The following is a 13,422-nucleotide window of genomic DNA, read 5'->3' as shown; positions in this document are numbered from 1 at the left end:
AGGGAACCATATGAACAATCAATTCTATAGACAGCTAAATTGAAAATTCACAAGTGGTTCTCTCTAGACTCTAATCCTGCATAGCAAAGATCACATTCCTAATAATCTAGTGAATTAGGCATTATATTGATGCTTTTTCTTAGTCCAATTCTCTAAACCATACATTGTGACTATCAGGGATAAGTTATTATTATTATATAATCTTGTGATGATGTCTGTTAAATCATAGGAAAAATTGAAAGACTTATACTACATTGACTACTACTATTGTATATGCAAGAATCTAATTCTCCTTTGCAATTAGAGATTACCTCTAGTGGGGCAAACCATCAAGGTTTTAATATGATGGCTCACCTTCCTGATCAAACACAACCTGCTATTGCACCTCCATTTGTTATTCCCATGCAACCATCTCGTACAGATACCCCAATCGAACATTTTCAAGAATATTCCCATGGGATTCTAGTAGTTAAACAGTTTGTACCTCAAACCCTTAATAGTATAGAATCTAATATTCAAGGTTCTCCAATTCGAGAAGAAGGTGAAGTTCCTAAATTAGAACTGGATCCCAATACAAGAAGGCAACTTTTGATACAATTGCAACATGGCCAAGATAATGGGAAACATAATTCATCTCATCCTCCTATACCTATTAGACCATTGCAAATTTCAGTACCTCCAAATCAAGTGCCTGGTGGTTAGCTTCGAGCAGAAGAAGAGATGAGTCCCAAGCAACGTACAAGGCCAACTCAAGGACTAACTGTTTAGTCTGATTCTCTTTCTTTAGAAAAACAAATTCAACAACCTTCTTTCAATCATGGTGTGGAGAATTCTCCTACAATTGATAGGTGTCTAGGTGAGGCTAAAAGGAAACTTTCTGAGGAGGTGGGCATTTTAATTGTTGCTACATTCATGTATTGACTAGTATGTATTTGCAATTTATCTAAAAGTGAATTTGTTTGTAAGGGGCTTTCTTATTAAAATTTCCTTTCTCGCAGGGAATTTTTGGAGATGACAGAGTAAAAAGTAATCATATGGTTCCAGATTCATTTTCCCATTTAGGTATTTATTTTTTAGGAAAGATTTTAATATTTTCCCAAATATAGAAAAATTCTTCTTCTAATAACTATCATTTTGATTGCTATTATTTAGTAACTTTATTCTTTACATTTATATTTTTATTCCTGTGTATCCATGCATGTATATTGGATGTGAAGCATGTCGCTAATTTTGACATCCTCTAATAACTTGGCTCAACCTTTAAATTAATATTTTTGAGAGCTTGGTAACATAACTACTCTTAAGAAGAAAAGTATCTGTGTTGATCAAGCAGTGCAAGAATATGCATGCCCTCTTTAATAGAGATCTCTGGTTTGAGTTTGGATTGGGTTAAGGTTGTACAACATGGTGAACAATAGATAAATGAAATATCCTCTTGTGGACTCCTGCAGAGGGGGTCTCTCCCCCAAATTGGTGTTTCACGAGGCACTGACCATAAAAAGCTACACAAAATCAATTGGTGCCAAACTTGACATAAATTAGGTGTCAGAAATAGAAAAAATGTCAGATGAAATGTGAAGCAAAAATTCAGTAGAATTGCGAGTTTTGAAAAAATTATCTATTATTTTTAGAGAGAGATTTGACAAGCTTAAGTTAATGTATATGCAATTATAATCCAAATTCTAGTTCTAACTTGTATATGGAAATGCTGGTTGATTTTTTAAACTAAAGGTCTTATTTTGATTGAGCTAATCAGAAGATGAGGAATCTTCCATGAACAAATTGCCAACTAATAGCAATCCAGGAGGAGGTAACATACTCAATTTTTCAAATGTTCTGGGAGTTTTACAAGAAATTGCAATGAAACGTGGAACAAAGGTATTCAGCTGGGATTTGTCACACTATCATTTTCTTTGTATCATGATTGTCTTTGTATCTTGTTAGCTGCTAGATTTCTGATTAGCTATTTCTTAGGTGGAATTTAATTCTCTTTTGAATAAGGCAATGGAGCTCCAATTTACTTTGCAGGTTAGTTTTCTAGGTTGCTGGCCTTTATAGAAGGAAAATAGTGCATAATAAATGAATTGGTTCTAATTACAATCCCATGGAAGTTATATTAAGTTTAATTTAAAGATAATGTGTTCAATACTGCAAATTGATTAAATTTGTGCTGACATTATTTATATTTGTTACAACAATTCTTATTGAGTTTAGGTCTTGTTTAGTGGAGAAAAAGTAGGAGTAGGTATAGGTAGAACAGAGAAGGAAGCACAACACTGAGCATTTGAGGAAGCTCTTAGATACATGGCAAGTAAGTAGCAAAGTTTCAAAGCATCTGAAGAAAGAAGCACACACTGAACATCTGGAGATGCAAGTCAATGTAGTTTGGAAATTTTGGAAATCTTTTCTCTATATATTAACAATATTCATAGCATGTGCTGAATGGTTCTTGTAAACTCAATCCAAGCTTCTAAAGAATAAGGGATAGCCACATTATTTTATTTTAGATTTGGTAATTTAGCAAGCAGCTGTCAAAATTGCAAGGTGATTGTCTCCTATAATGTTGCTAAATTATATACCTTATGTAATAATATTTCAAAAAAAAAATAGTATTGTTATCTACAAGTAATCTACATCCTGATCAAGGATTAGTTTTCAGATCGAGTGCAACCTTTCCTAATAATAAGGAATAGCCACATATTTCATTTTAGATTTGGTAAATAAACAAGGATCTGTTGCAATTGTCAAGCTACAGGCCTTAACATATTCTATTTTTTGGTTAAAAAATTCATACCTTATAACTTTTAAAATTTAAAATAGTATTCTTATCTGAAATGCAATCCATATTGTGATCACGTTTCAGTTTTCACATCTAGTTGAAGCTTTTCCAGGAAAAGGAATAGCTTTATTATCTCATTCTAGATTTGTTAAATAAATAAGGATAAAATAGCATTCTTGTCTAGAGAAGCAATTTATATTTTGATCATGGGTCAGTTTTCATATTTTTTTATGCAAGAGGTTACTCAAAGCTCTCAACTTGGCTACATAGACTTAAATTTAAATTTATTTGTATATTATTCTTTGGTGGTCATTTTCCTAGTATTGGTGCTTGAAACCCTATCACAAAGTGATATATTTGTCTTTATCAGGTTCGATCAATGTCTTTCAGCAAAATATTTTGTTCTCTCTTTCTGGTCAATATTTGTGTGGTGAAGCTTTTGACATGGATTTAAATCAACTAAAAAAATATGTCAAATTCTCTTACAGACTTGAAGCAACCTTAGAATTAATCTATTGTTTGAGATAGTGCTTGACTAACTGGTCAGAGGACAATAGTACAAGGAAAATCATAATAAATGAAGCTTTCCTCATAAAAGTGAAAATTCTTTTGTATGACTTGTGACAAGGGAAGTGTGGACAAAAGATAAGGAAAGTGAAATGCAAAAGCTATTAAATTTAAAACAAGATGATGATCACCTCCAATTGAATAAAAAGTATCATTAGACATGATGAATGGATAATGATAATGATAATGATAATATGTAAATCTTTGAAATTTATTTTGCTGATTTTTTCAATGACAGACATGCCATGGGCTCACAATTATGATCCAAAACAAGAGCATTTACAGCTTATGGATACTAAAAACTTTAATATTGATCCTTGCACTATTGTGTATCCTATAGAGAGTTTAAAGGCTAATGTACCATTGGAAGTCCCACTATAAGGAATTGAAACAACTAATGAATAGGATGTTGGGAAAATGGAAGAAAGAATATAACTAATGAAAGATGGAAGTGTTGAGTACAATATAGAGAAGCACTTGGTGGTTGCTTCACTAATAGAACCAATAAAAGGAATTGAAACTATTAATGAACAAGATAGTAGGGATATGTAAGAAAAAATCAAACAAATGAAGGCTGATAGTATTCAGGACAATACAGAGAAGCATGTGGCAGTTGTTTCTCATGTGAATGTTGTCACGACAAAAGGTAAAAATTGTGATGAAGTGATGCATGTCATTAAGACCCCAAATGAGGATGTTGTATTGGCTTTCAATGATGAGAACTCCAAGTTAGATGGTGAACAAGGAAATGGTCATGAGGATTCACTTGAAACTTCTAGTCTTTTGCTAGAGAAGGCTAATAATGAAAGTATTATGGTGAAGGATGATATATTGGCCACAAAGAAAATTATTCTAACTTTATCTGAAGGTGATAGCAAGCCAAAGAAACTTGTTCAAGATAAATAATCAGATGATCCATTTTTGTATAAAAGCAAAGAATCATCAAATCTAATGGAAGTTGATAGTATATATGATAAATTCATAGAAGGATGTTTTAGGTGTTACCGCAAATAATTTTGTACAAGTCTAATAATATCTAGCTCAAGATTGATCTCATTCACATCTTTGATTACATGCTCTCCACACCACTCTCTCTTCTAGTATTCAATAGAATCGAGTGATTCAAAACCAAAAGGAAGTATATTTATGTCGTAAGGGTTTCATAGACTTTCATGGCTTTCCACTCTGTTTGCTTCTTTAGCGGCTCCATTGCTCCCCTTCACTAGCAAAACCAAAGTAGTCTAAAAATGGCCTCACCTCAAAACCAAAGCCACCTCACCTGAAAATTACCCTTGCCTCCATCCATCGACATTGCTTCTGGTAGCATCAACATTGCCTCAAACTTGCCCTTGGTTCATGTTGTACAACAAATGAGCAACATTTTCCTTTTTTTTTTCTTATATCTCGTTAGCATTGTAATTACGACATCATCGAGCTATAATTGAAAAAAAAAGGAAGCCAAAAACATATTACATTTGCTTTCCGTTGCAAATTGATGTCATAAATTGACCCCTAATGTATTAGTGACACCAAATTAGGTGCACTAGTGCACACCTTAATGTTTCAAGACCCCTCTTTTTTGAGTTCCTTTTAAAGTTTTAAATGTATTTGGAGAATTGGTGTGAATCAGTGCACCCAGGAAGGTTTGCTAATGTGCACCATCCTTGTCATGGTTTGTGCCTTCTTTGTTTTGAACTTTACATATGGGTGTGCACTAGCAGACTAGTTTAGGTGCACTAGTGTGCACCTAGCCCTTGTTTTTTTATGTTTTTAAGGATTTTTTACTATTTTTTTTTAAAGATTTTTAACTTTTTGAAAAAGGAGAAGTGTGGAGCAGCACACTGGATCAAGTGTGCTACTATGCACCTCACACTTGGGTTTTGAAAGTTAGAGCGAAAGGAGCTAGAAGAGTGTACTTTGGATAGTGTAGAGCTATGACATGAGGTGCAGTCAAAGACTTGTAAAGATGGCATGATGAAGGATGTGAAGAAAAGAAGACAAATGAAGGTAGCTAGCGAGTTTTGTGGGGAGGTTGGGATTTTATCAACCTTGACCCTTTGGGGAGCTACACAACTACTTAAAACAAGACTTTTCCTCACTTTGGTGCATTAGTGCACCTGAATAGGTGCATTGGTGCACCCATTTTTCTACAAAAAAGGGCCTCCAATCTAAAAATGTCTAAATTAAAAAAATAGAACTACTTGGAGGATACTCAAATGCAAACTAAGGGAGGAGGAGAGCCTCTCCAAATGGCTCAAATTCTAGACTTAGGAATCCAAAAAGACAAAAACAAAGTAGGAGGTCCCCATTTCCATTTAGGATATGGGGCATGCATTGTGGGACCACAAAAAATGGCCCTGACAAAAGGAAGAAATGATAAAGGCATTTCTTCATCAACAAACATTCTTTCAACATGTGTTGCACACCAACTAAATCTTGAACATTCCAAGCAAATTTTGAATGACTTCATAGTCAAAACTTTAGGATCCAAAACCTCTAAGATTAGTGTGTGTTTAGTGTATTCATTTCCTTCTACATCTCAGGATGGAATCTATTGAAAGCTTTTAACAACTCAAAAATAATCTTCCACCCTATCCAGCTCATTTGTTAAGAATATTCACAAAAGTTGTTTATCGATCATTTGTCTGACCAGATGAGAGAAACAGTTCTGAGGTCTCTTGGCAGGTTTCCACTTTTCATTTGAATTTCTTGTAAAATCTTTTGAATATTTGCTCCATGTAGTTCATAATGTCACCATTTGATTCCTGGATGAACTAATGTTTTAATATTAGATAGCTCATTTTGTATCTATTTGTCATATTACCCCTTTTAGATATTTTAGAATCCTTCGATCTTAACACCATTCTTTAGTTTTCTTTTCTTTTTCATTTTTTATTTTCTTTTGTATCTTGACTATGCTTAGACTGTGTAGCTAGGACATTGGTGTCATTTCTTAGATTCTATCCTCTTGTGAACATCCCTTGCATTCCTCTTTTAAAACTTTTTAAGAAACTCTCATGCCAAACAATGATCTTAGCAATGCTTCAAGAAGACCCCTCTTGTTTGAACCAATTGGGGTTTGGACCACCCCTTGTTGCTTTCAACCTTGGTTTGACAACACTTGAGATGATTGATCTTTAAATTTACAAAGTGTTGAGAAATTTGTCGATCTAGAATCCTGAACTCAAGACTAAAAGTCCCCCTATTACTACAAGTAACATCTTTCCCTTAGTTGGTATAAGACACAATCATCCAAATGTTTTGACAAAGAAATACCTCTTCTTAAAATCAAAACCAAAAGTGTAGTTAGTAAGGTATCTCGATATAAAATCTCAAGTGCACCTTCCCCCCTGGACTGACACAATGTTGAAAGAAAACACACAACTGAAAGCAAACACATTTGTAGAAATAAAAGCTAACTAATTTTTTTTTTTTTTTTTTTTTTTTTTTGGGGGGGGGGGGGGGGGGGGTGTGGGTGGGGGGGTCTTCTAGGCTTCAAATTAATGTTTTATAAATTTCCTATTTATTGGCAACTAAACTAATTCCCCCTATAAAGAACTGAGCCTAAAATTATTTTCTCTGAGAATCTTTGCAACCTAATAAGGACCAACCCACAAGCATTGAGACTTAGTGTGGCTCCCCAACTTTTCTTTCGCCTTATACCAAAGTAGAACAAGGTTAGAAATTCTAAAGGATTTTATCATGGCCCTCTTGTCAAACCATCACTTCACAATAGCTTGGTGCTTATCCATGTGCTCCAATGAAGCCATTTGTTTCTCGCCCATCTCTATAAGATTCATCAAACTAATTTGTACTTAGTCAGCATCTTCAGTGTATCCACTTAAGAATTTCAAAATTGGAATCTTGAGGTTAACTGGGAACATTGGCTCTCGTCCATAGACAAAAAAATATAGATAAATCCCCAAAGCATTCTTAGCCCTCACTCAGTCTGTCCATAAAGCATATTTGAGCTATGTATGCCAATCTTTAGGATTCTCCTTCAATAACCATCTCATTACTATGATCAAGTTCTTATTTGTAGATTTAGCTACCCTATTCCCTTATGGGTAATAATTAGAAGAGAACTTGATGATATCCTGATTTTAAAATTCCCATTGGGTCAAGAATACTGATGCAAAAGCAATCCCCTTATCACACACAAGGAAAATGGCATTCTGAATCTAGTAACAATGTGTTCCTCCAAGAAGTCTTTTACTACATTAGTAGTGCAATTTCTAAAAGTTTCTACTTTTTTTCATCGCATACAATAATCATGGCTATGAGAATAAAAGTGTGTCTAGTTGACAATGGTGGATTGACAGGACCTATGAAATCCAACCCCGACTTTGTGAAGGGGTGCACCTTGTACACTGGTTGTAATGGAATTACTGGGTGTCTTTCTCTATTGGCACTAGTTTGAAAAATATGATAGGAAAATACATGCTCAAAAGTGTCTTTGAATATTGTGGGCCAAAAATTACCTAATCTTAAAATCATATGAGTAGTTGCTTCTACCAAACCATGTTTGGTACCATACTTTTCATGGAATTGTTCCAAAACTTCCTTTACTTCCTCACGTCCTAAGCACTTCAGATAGATTCCTTTGTAGTTCCTTTTGTACAACTTTTTATCATGTAGCATGTAGGAATCACATTTCATTTTGAGTCCCCTACATTGTGAACTATTCATCCAACTAGGGCATTGGTTTTGCAAAAGGTAGTCAAAAATATCCTGATACCAAACATCTATTACTACACCTTGGCCAATATCAACTTGAGATACTATCATTTTCTTCAGGTTGTTCACATTAATTTCAGTGTCGAACATGAATTCCTTTTCATCCTCAACTTGGTTATTAGCTATCACTTTTTATAATCCTTGACCTTTGACCAACCACATGGGTTGAATTTCTAAATCAAATTCTTGAAGTATTGCCATCCATTTTCCTTGTCTTTCATCAAATTCATTTTTCATCAATAATGTTTTTACTGTTGGATCAGGTATGATCACATACACCTTACTTCTTAGTATGTAATGATAGAATTTCTTTACTACCTTTATCAAAGAAAAAGATTGTTTGTCGAGCTTGGAATAGTTCAACTTGGCATTTCTTAGGAGACAACTCATAAAAGTAATAGGTCTTTCATCTTCCTTTTCCTTCATTTGTGTTAGGATTCCAATGCACAAATTCTTTGAATAAAAAGAATATATCTTGAAAGGTACCTCATAGTCAAGACTTACTAGTACTGGGGCCATGGAAATGGCCACTTTGATATCCTTAATTGATTTTTTAATTTCTAGAACCCATTCTGTCTTAGCTCCCTTTTTGAGTAAATCATTGACGAGACAAACTATTTCTACAGATCTACTTATGAATTTTTGTAAAAAAATTATCTTCCTGAAGAGAGACTTGAGTTCCTTCTAGTCGTGGGGAGGTGATAACTTTAGAATGGCCTCAACTCTATTAGGATCAATGGAGATCCTGGCTTCAAAAAAGATATGATCTAGGAGCTTTCCTTTAGTGACTCTGAATGAACATTTCTTGGGATTGAGGGATATGCCATATTTAAAACATCTATTGAATACCCACCTTAAATAAGAAATGTGAGTGCTTTGATCCTTTGAAAAGATAGTCAAGTCATCCATGTAGATAATTAAAAGCTTCATCCATGGCTCACTGAAATGTCGCACCTACATTAATTAGTCCAAAAGGAATTCTTCTATAGGAAAAAGTTCCCCATTTAGTTGTAAAAGCCATCTTTAGTCGATCTTCTTCATCGACCATCAGTTGATCATATCATGAATATCCATCTAAGAAAGATGTCATCTTTCAACCATTCACAATTTGTAGAACCTCATCTAGTGAGGGTAAAGGAAAATTGTCCTTTTGAGATGCCAGGTTCAAGTTACAAAAATCAACACAAAGATGAATCTCTCTAGTCTTCTTCCATACAAGAACAGAATTGGCCATCCATGTGGAATGATGAATGGGGAAGATGATCTTAGCATCCAGTAACTTCTTAAGTTCTTGCATTATAATCAAATGTTCAATGATAGGATTAACAAGTGTTTGTCTCTATCAAAAAGGCTTGGCATCTAGTTTCAAGGGGATATCATGGGTTATAATCTCAGGGTCATACATATTTAGCTCTTTGTAGCTCCAAGTAATAGCATCTTTATACTCAGTAAGTATTTTGAGCATATCTTCCCTTTCTTGTGCATTGCATGCTTTCCCTATATGAACCATTCTTAGATCTTCACCAGTCCCTAAGTTGTATGCATTACACTCCTCGATCCCCTTTTCTTGGGTCATTCTTTAATTAAGCATTGATTCTTCATGATCAAATATGTACTCTAACTCAACCATTCCCTTAGGAGTAGTGTTGGTTTTCAAGTTTAGGATACCATCTTTTTCTTTGAGTTCATTATCCTTAGGTTTGTCATCTAGAGTGTCATCAATTTCTTTCCCTTTAAAGTGGCCATTGCACATGATAAACTCAAGTATGTGTTGATCATCTTGAAAGACTTGAAATTTTTTAATATTGTCTAGAATAGATGGAGTAGCAACCAACTCTACTAAAAGCCTTTTCAAGTTCATTGATTTGACTAGTTGTAATGCACTTGCTGAAATAGCAAGAGAATCTACTACCATGTTTTTTCTCCTTGGAATGGACCTTATGTTTATAGCTTTGAAATCATCCATTAAATCCCATACTCTTTTCTTGTAAGAAAGTAACCTTTTATCATTGCAAGAGTATAGTGATTTCACTTGTCATATGACCAACTAAGAGTCTCCCTCGATTATGAGACTTGTAATTCCTTTCTCTAGTGTAAAGAGAAGTCCTTGGATCAATACTTCATATTCTACAACATTGTTAGTACAGATAAACTACAATCGATATGCTATGTAGAAAGACTTGTTTTCTGGGTTGACCAATTCAATACCTGTGCTGGCCCCTAATTTACATTTGGAACCATTGAAGTACAGTGTCCAAATTGGATCTTCCTTGGGGTTTTTTAACTTTGTGCTTGTTCATCCTTAGTTTCTCTTTTACTTGAGCTTGGAATGAATATTTCTTGGGGACCCATTGCAACTTCTTGTCAGGTGGACTTGACAATTCTCCTTTATAACTTCTTGATAGAGGGAGTCTATGGTTTTCTTGTTTTTCTTGAATTTCCCCTATTAGTTATTTGATTTCATCAAAATTAGGTTTAGGATGAATGACTACGGAAGTCCACCCTTGACCTCCCATGTACCATTTCCTCCTTTGAACTTTGATTATTCCAAGGGGAGGAGAAGATAAACCTCCACCATCTAAAGAGGTATCACTATATGATAAGTTTAGATCTTCAATTTCCTCTTCAATCTTTTCCATAGATCCATATGAGTTTATATGACTTTGACTTTCCACGGGTCCATTTTTTGGAATTTTATTATCCTTGTCTTACATGATGTGTATTAACACCTTTGTGACTACTTCTTGACATGATGAGCATTCAAATTTAGAGTGACTAACTTTATGCAATAAGAAAAATCTTGGAAGAAGTAGGATATAAGGGTTAGCTTCTTGTCCCAAGAATTGTAAATTAGCCACCATAATATCTATGAATTGTGTTACGATCTCATTCGTTGGGATCGATATCTTGAGTTCTTTATCTGGATCACTTGATATGTTGGTGGGAATCGTATCAAACACCATCACATTGTAGGATCCCAAATCTGCTTATAGGAATGCCACCTCATTTGGAGCATTGTATTTTGTAATCATTTTTTTAAATTTGGGTTCTACATCTATCTTGATTGGATTGTTCAATCCCTTCCATGGTAACCATAATTGAGTGAAAGCCATAGAAAACCATCCTCTTAGGAATTTCATCCATTCTCTACTTAGGAGTAACCCTTATGTCTCTAGAATATCAACCACATGTATATCAATGACATCTTGAATTTGGGGATCGACTGTCAATTGTATTTGAACATCTTTCAATATGTCAATGACTTTCACTTCCATTTTGTTCAACTATATCACTATCTGATTGGAAGGTTGAGAACTAATCCCTAACCTTTGCACTATTGATAGTGGCATGAAATTACATGAGGCTCTTGAATCAATCAAGCAATTGTGAAGATTCTTCACATATATTCTAATGCTGAGCAAAAATGGGGGCACCTCCACATTGTCTTTAAACCTATTGAGATACTGTCTTTTGAGGGATAGTGTTCATATTATGGAGAGTCTTCATATGATCCAGATTCTTCATGAGCGGTTCTTGTTGTTGTGGATAATTTTACAACATGTCAAACATGGAAATATTGGCCTTAGTTCATTTCATGTCCTCTACCACACTATACTTTTAAGTAGACAAAGTAGTATTTTTTAATATTGTTGGCACATTTGCTTGGTTTTGATTTTGTTGTCCTCTGTATGGTGGCATAATTGGTGCTAGATTATTACTTGCTCTCAGATTAGGAGGAGTTGTATGTAGTGTTGGGGGAATTCCATCTGTTAGAGGTTCCTTTATGCTTCTCAAGTTGTACGTAGTCTAATTGTCATTGTGAAAGGAAAACATCTCTTCATGCTGAAGATTAGGTTCTTGGCTAAATGGGAACAAGAATTCTTTGTTGACTGGTTGTTCTACCTGTGTACTTTGTGTAGAATCATAGGATTCTAATAATATAGCATTAAATTGCACAAGGGGAACATTGTTGTTTACCTATGAATTTTGAGTCATTTATTGCTTTCCATCATAATATGAACCATCATTGTTAGATGTATTTTGACCATCATCATATTGATTGATATCTATGTACTGAAAATTATTGTTGTTATTGTCTACAGGAATGCTTCCATTATTCAAATGGGTATTCCACTTTTGGTTCTATCATTAGAAGCCATTATTGTGATTAGGTTGATTAAAGTTGTTTCCTCCATTATTATTTCATGTATTTTTGTTCCCATTGTTGTTGTTCTCACTAAAGTTCTTGCTATAATTTTGACCATAATTATTGTTGTTAAGACCAATGTTGTTACTTCAAAAAAAATTATTTTGTCCCTGTGACAACACTAGACAAGTCAGGTCATTGTTCATTTGTGACATAGTCTTTTTCATTTGACCAAATTCTAAAACAAAGCTATTATCTTCTTCAACGAGCACTATTTCCTTTTACTCAAAGAAGGTAGCTTTTGGAGGTTCATAGCTTTTGCAGAGTAGGTGCCTATTCTAATGGAACTAGATTCATAGGTATAAATTGATGAGGCATCATGGGTATTCCAATAGGGTATGTTGGCATGGTTGTGATCACTTAAGCTGGAAGCATTAATCATCCTCCATTAGGATTAGCTTGCTTAGTGAAGGTAATCACTTCTACGAAAACTTTATCCAATGTGTTAATATTTTTTGTTGGAAGTCTTCTCAGAAAAATAGTAGTAAGATGGTCCATAGCATTCAGATAAATCTGAGTAGCATCTTCAATTGGTATAGTGTATGGCACTTCTAGCTTGCGATATGCCATGTGAAAGCAATGGTTGAAGCAAGAAACTATCTTAGTTGTGTCCCTTTTGATTGATATGAATTGTTGATGTATCATGGCTGGGTTGATAAAAGTTTTGAATAGTTCTAGGAATGATTTTTTGAAAGTATCCCAATCTCCAATACATCCAGGTGGCAAATTAGCAATTAAAGGCAATTTCCCCCAAATAGTAAGGGAATAAACAAAGAACCACATCCTCATTAGCAATCTATTTTTGGTTGCAAATTTCTTTGAATACTTTGATGTGATCTTTGGTAGTTTGTGTTTCTCCATAAATGAACCTTGGGAAAAACTTCTTAGGATTCTTGGGAAGGTCATGGAGTGCACATCTCAAGTTCATTAGTGAATCTACAATGTTTGTTAAAAAGGCCATTGGGGGATTTGGTAGACCTAAAGGTGGCTGTTGTGGAGGTGGAACTATTAGAATATTTGATGGTCCACTAGGTGGTTTAAGTGGAAGGCAAGTAGAAGAAGATGATGAAAGGTCAAATGGAAGTGGTTGAATTCGAGGTATTCCTTTATCACTGTGTGGTTTGCAAAAATG

The 13,422-nt window shown here is 34.5% G+C and overlaps 1 pseudogene; it reads left to right on the top strand.

Annotated features, from left to right (window-relative positions):
- Positions 1-345: 345 nt before the first annotated feature.
- Positions 346-13,422, top strand: part of LOC149572053 (clathrin heavy chain 2-like) — a 63,162-nt pseudogene continuing 50,085 nt past the window's right edge.

Source organism: Cupressus sempervirens, chromosome 2, assembly GCF_028749045.1.
Source record: "Cupressus sempervirens isolate cs-2001-9-10 chromosome 2, ASM2874904v1, whole genome shotgun sequence".
In the NCBI taxonomy this organism is placed as follows: Eukaryota; Viridiplantae; Streptophyta; class Pinopsida; order Cupressales; family Cupressaceae; genus Cupressus; species Cupressus sempervirens.
Note: the sequence above shows the minus strand (reverse complement) of the source record. Positions and strands in the feature narration are given on the sequence as shown.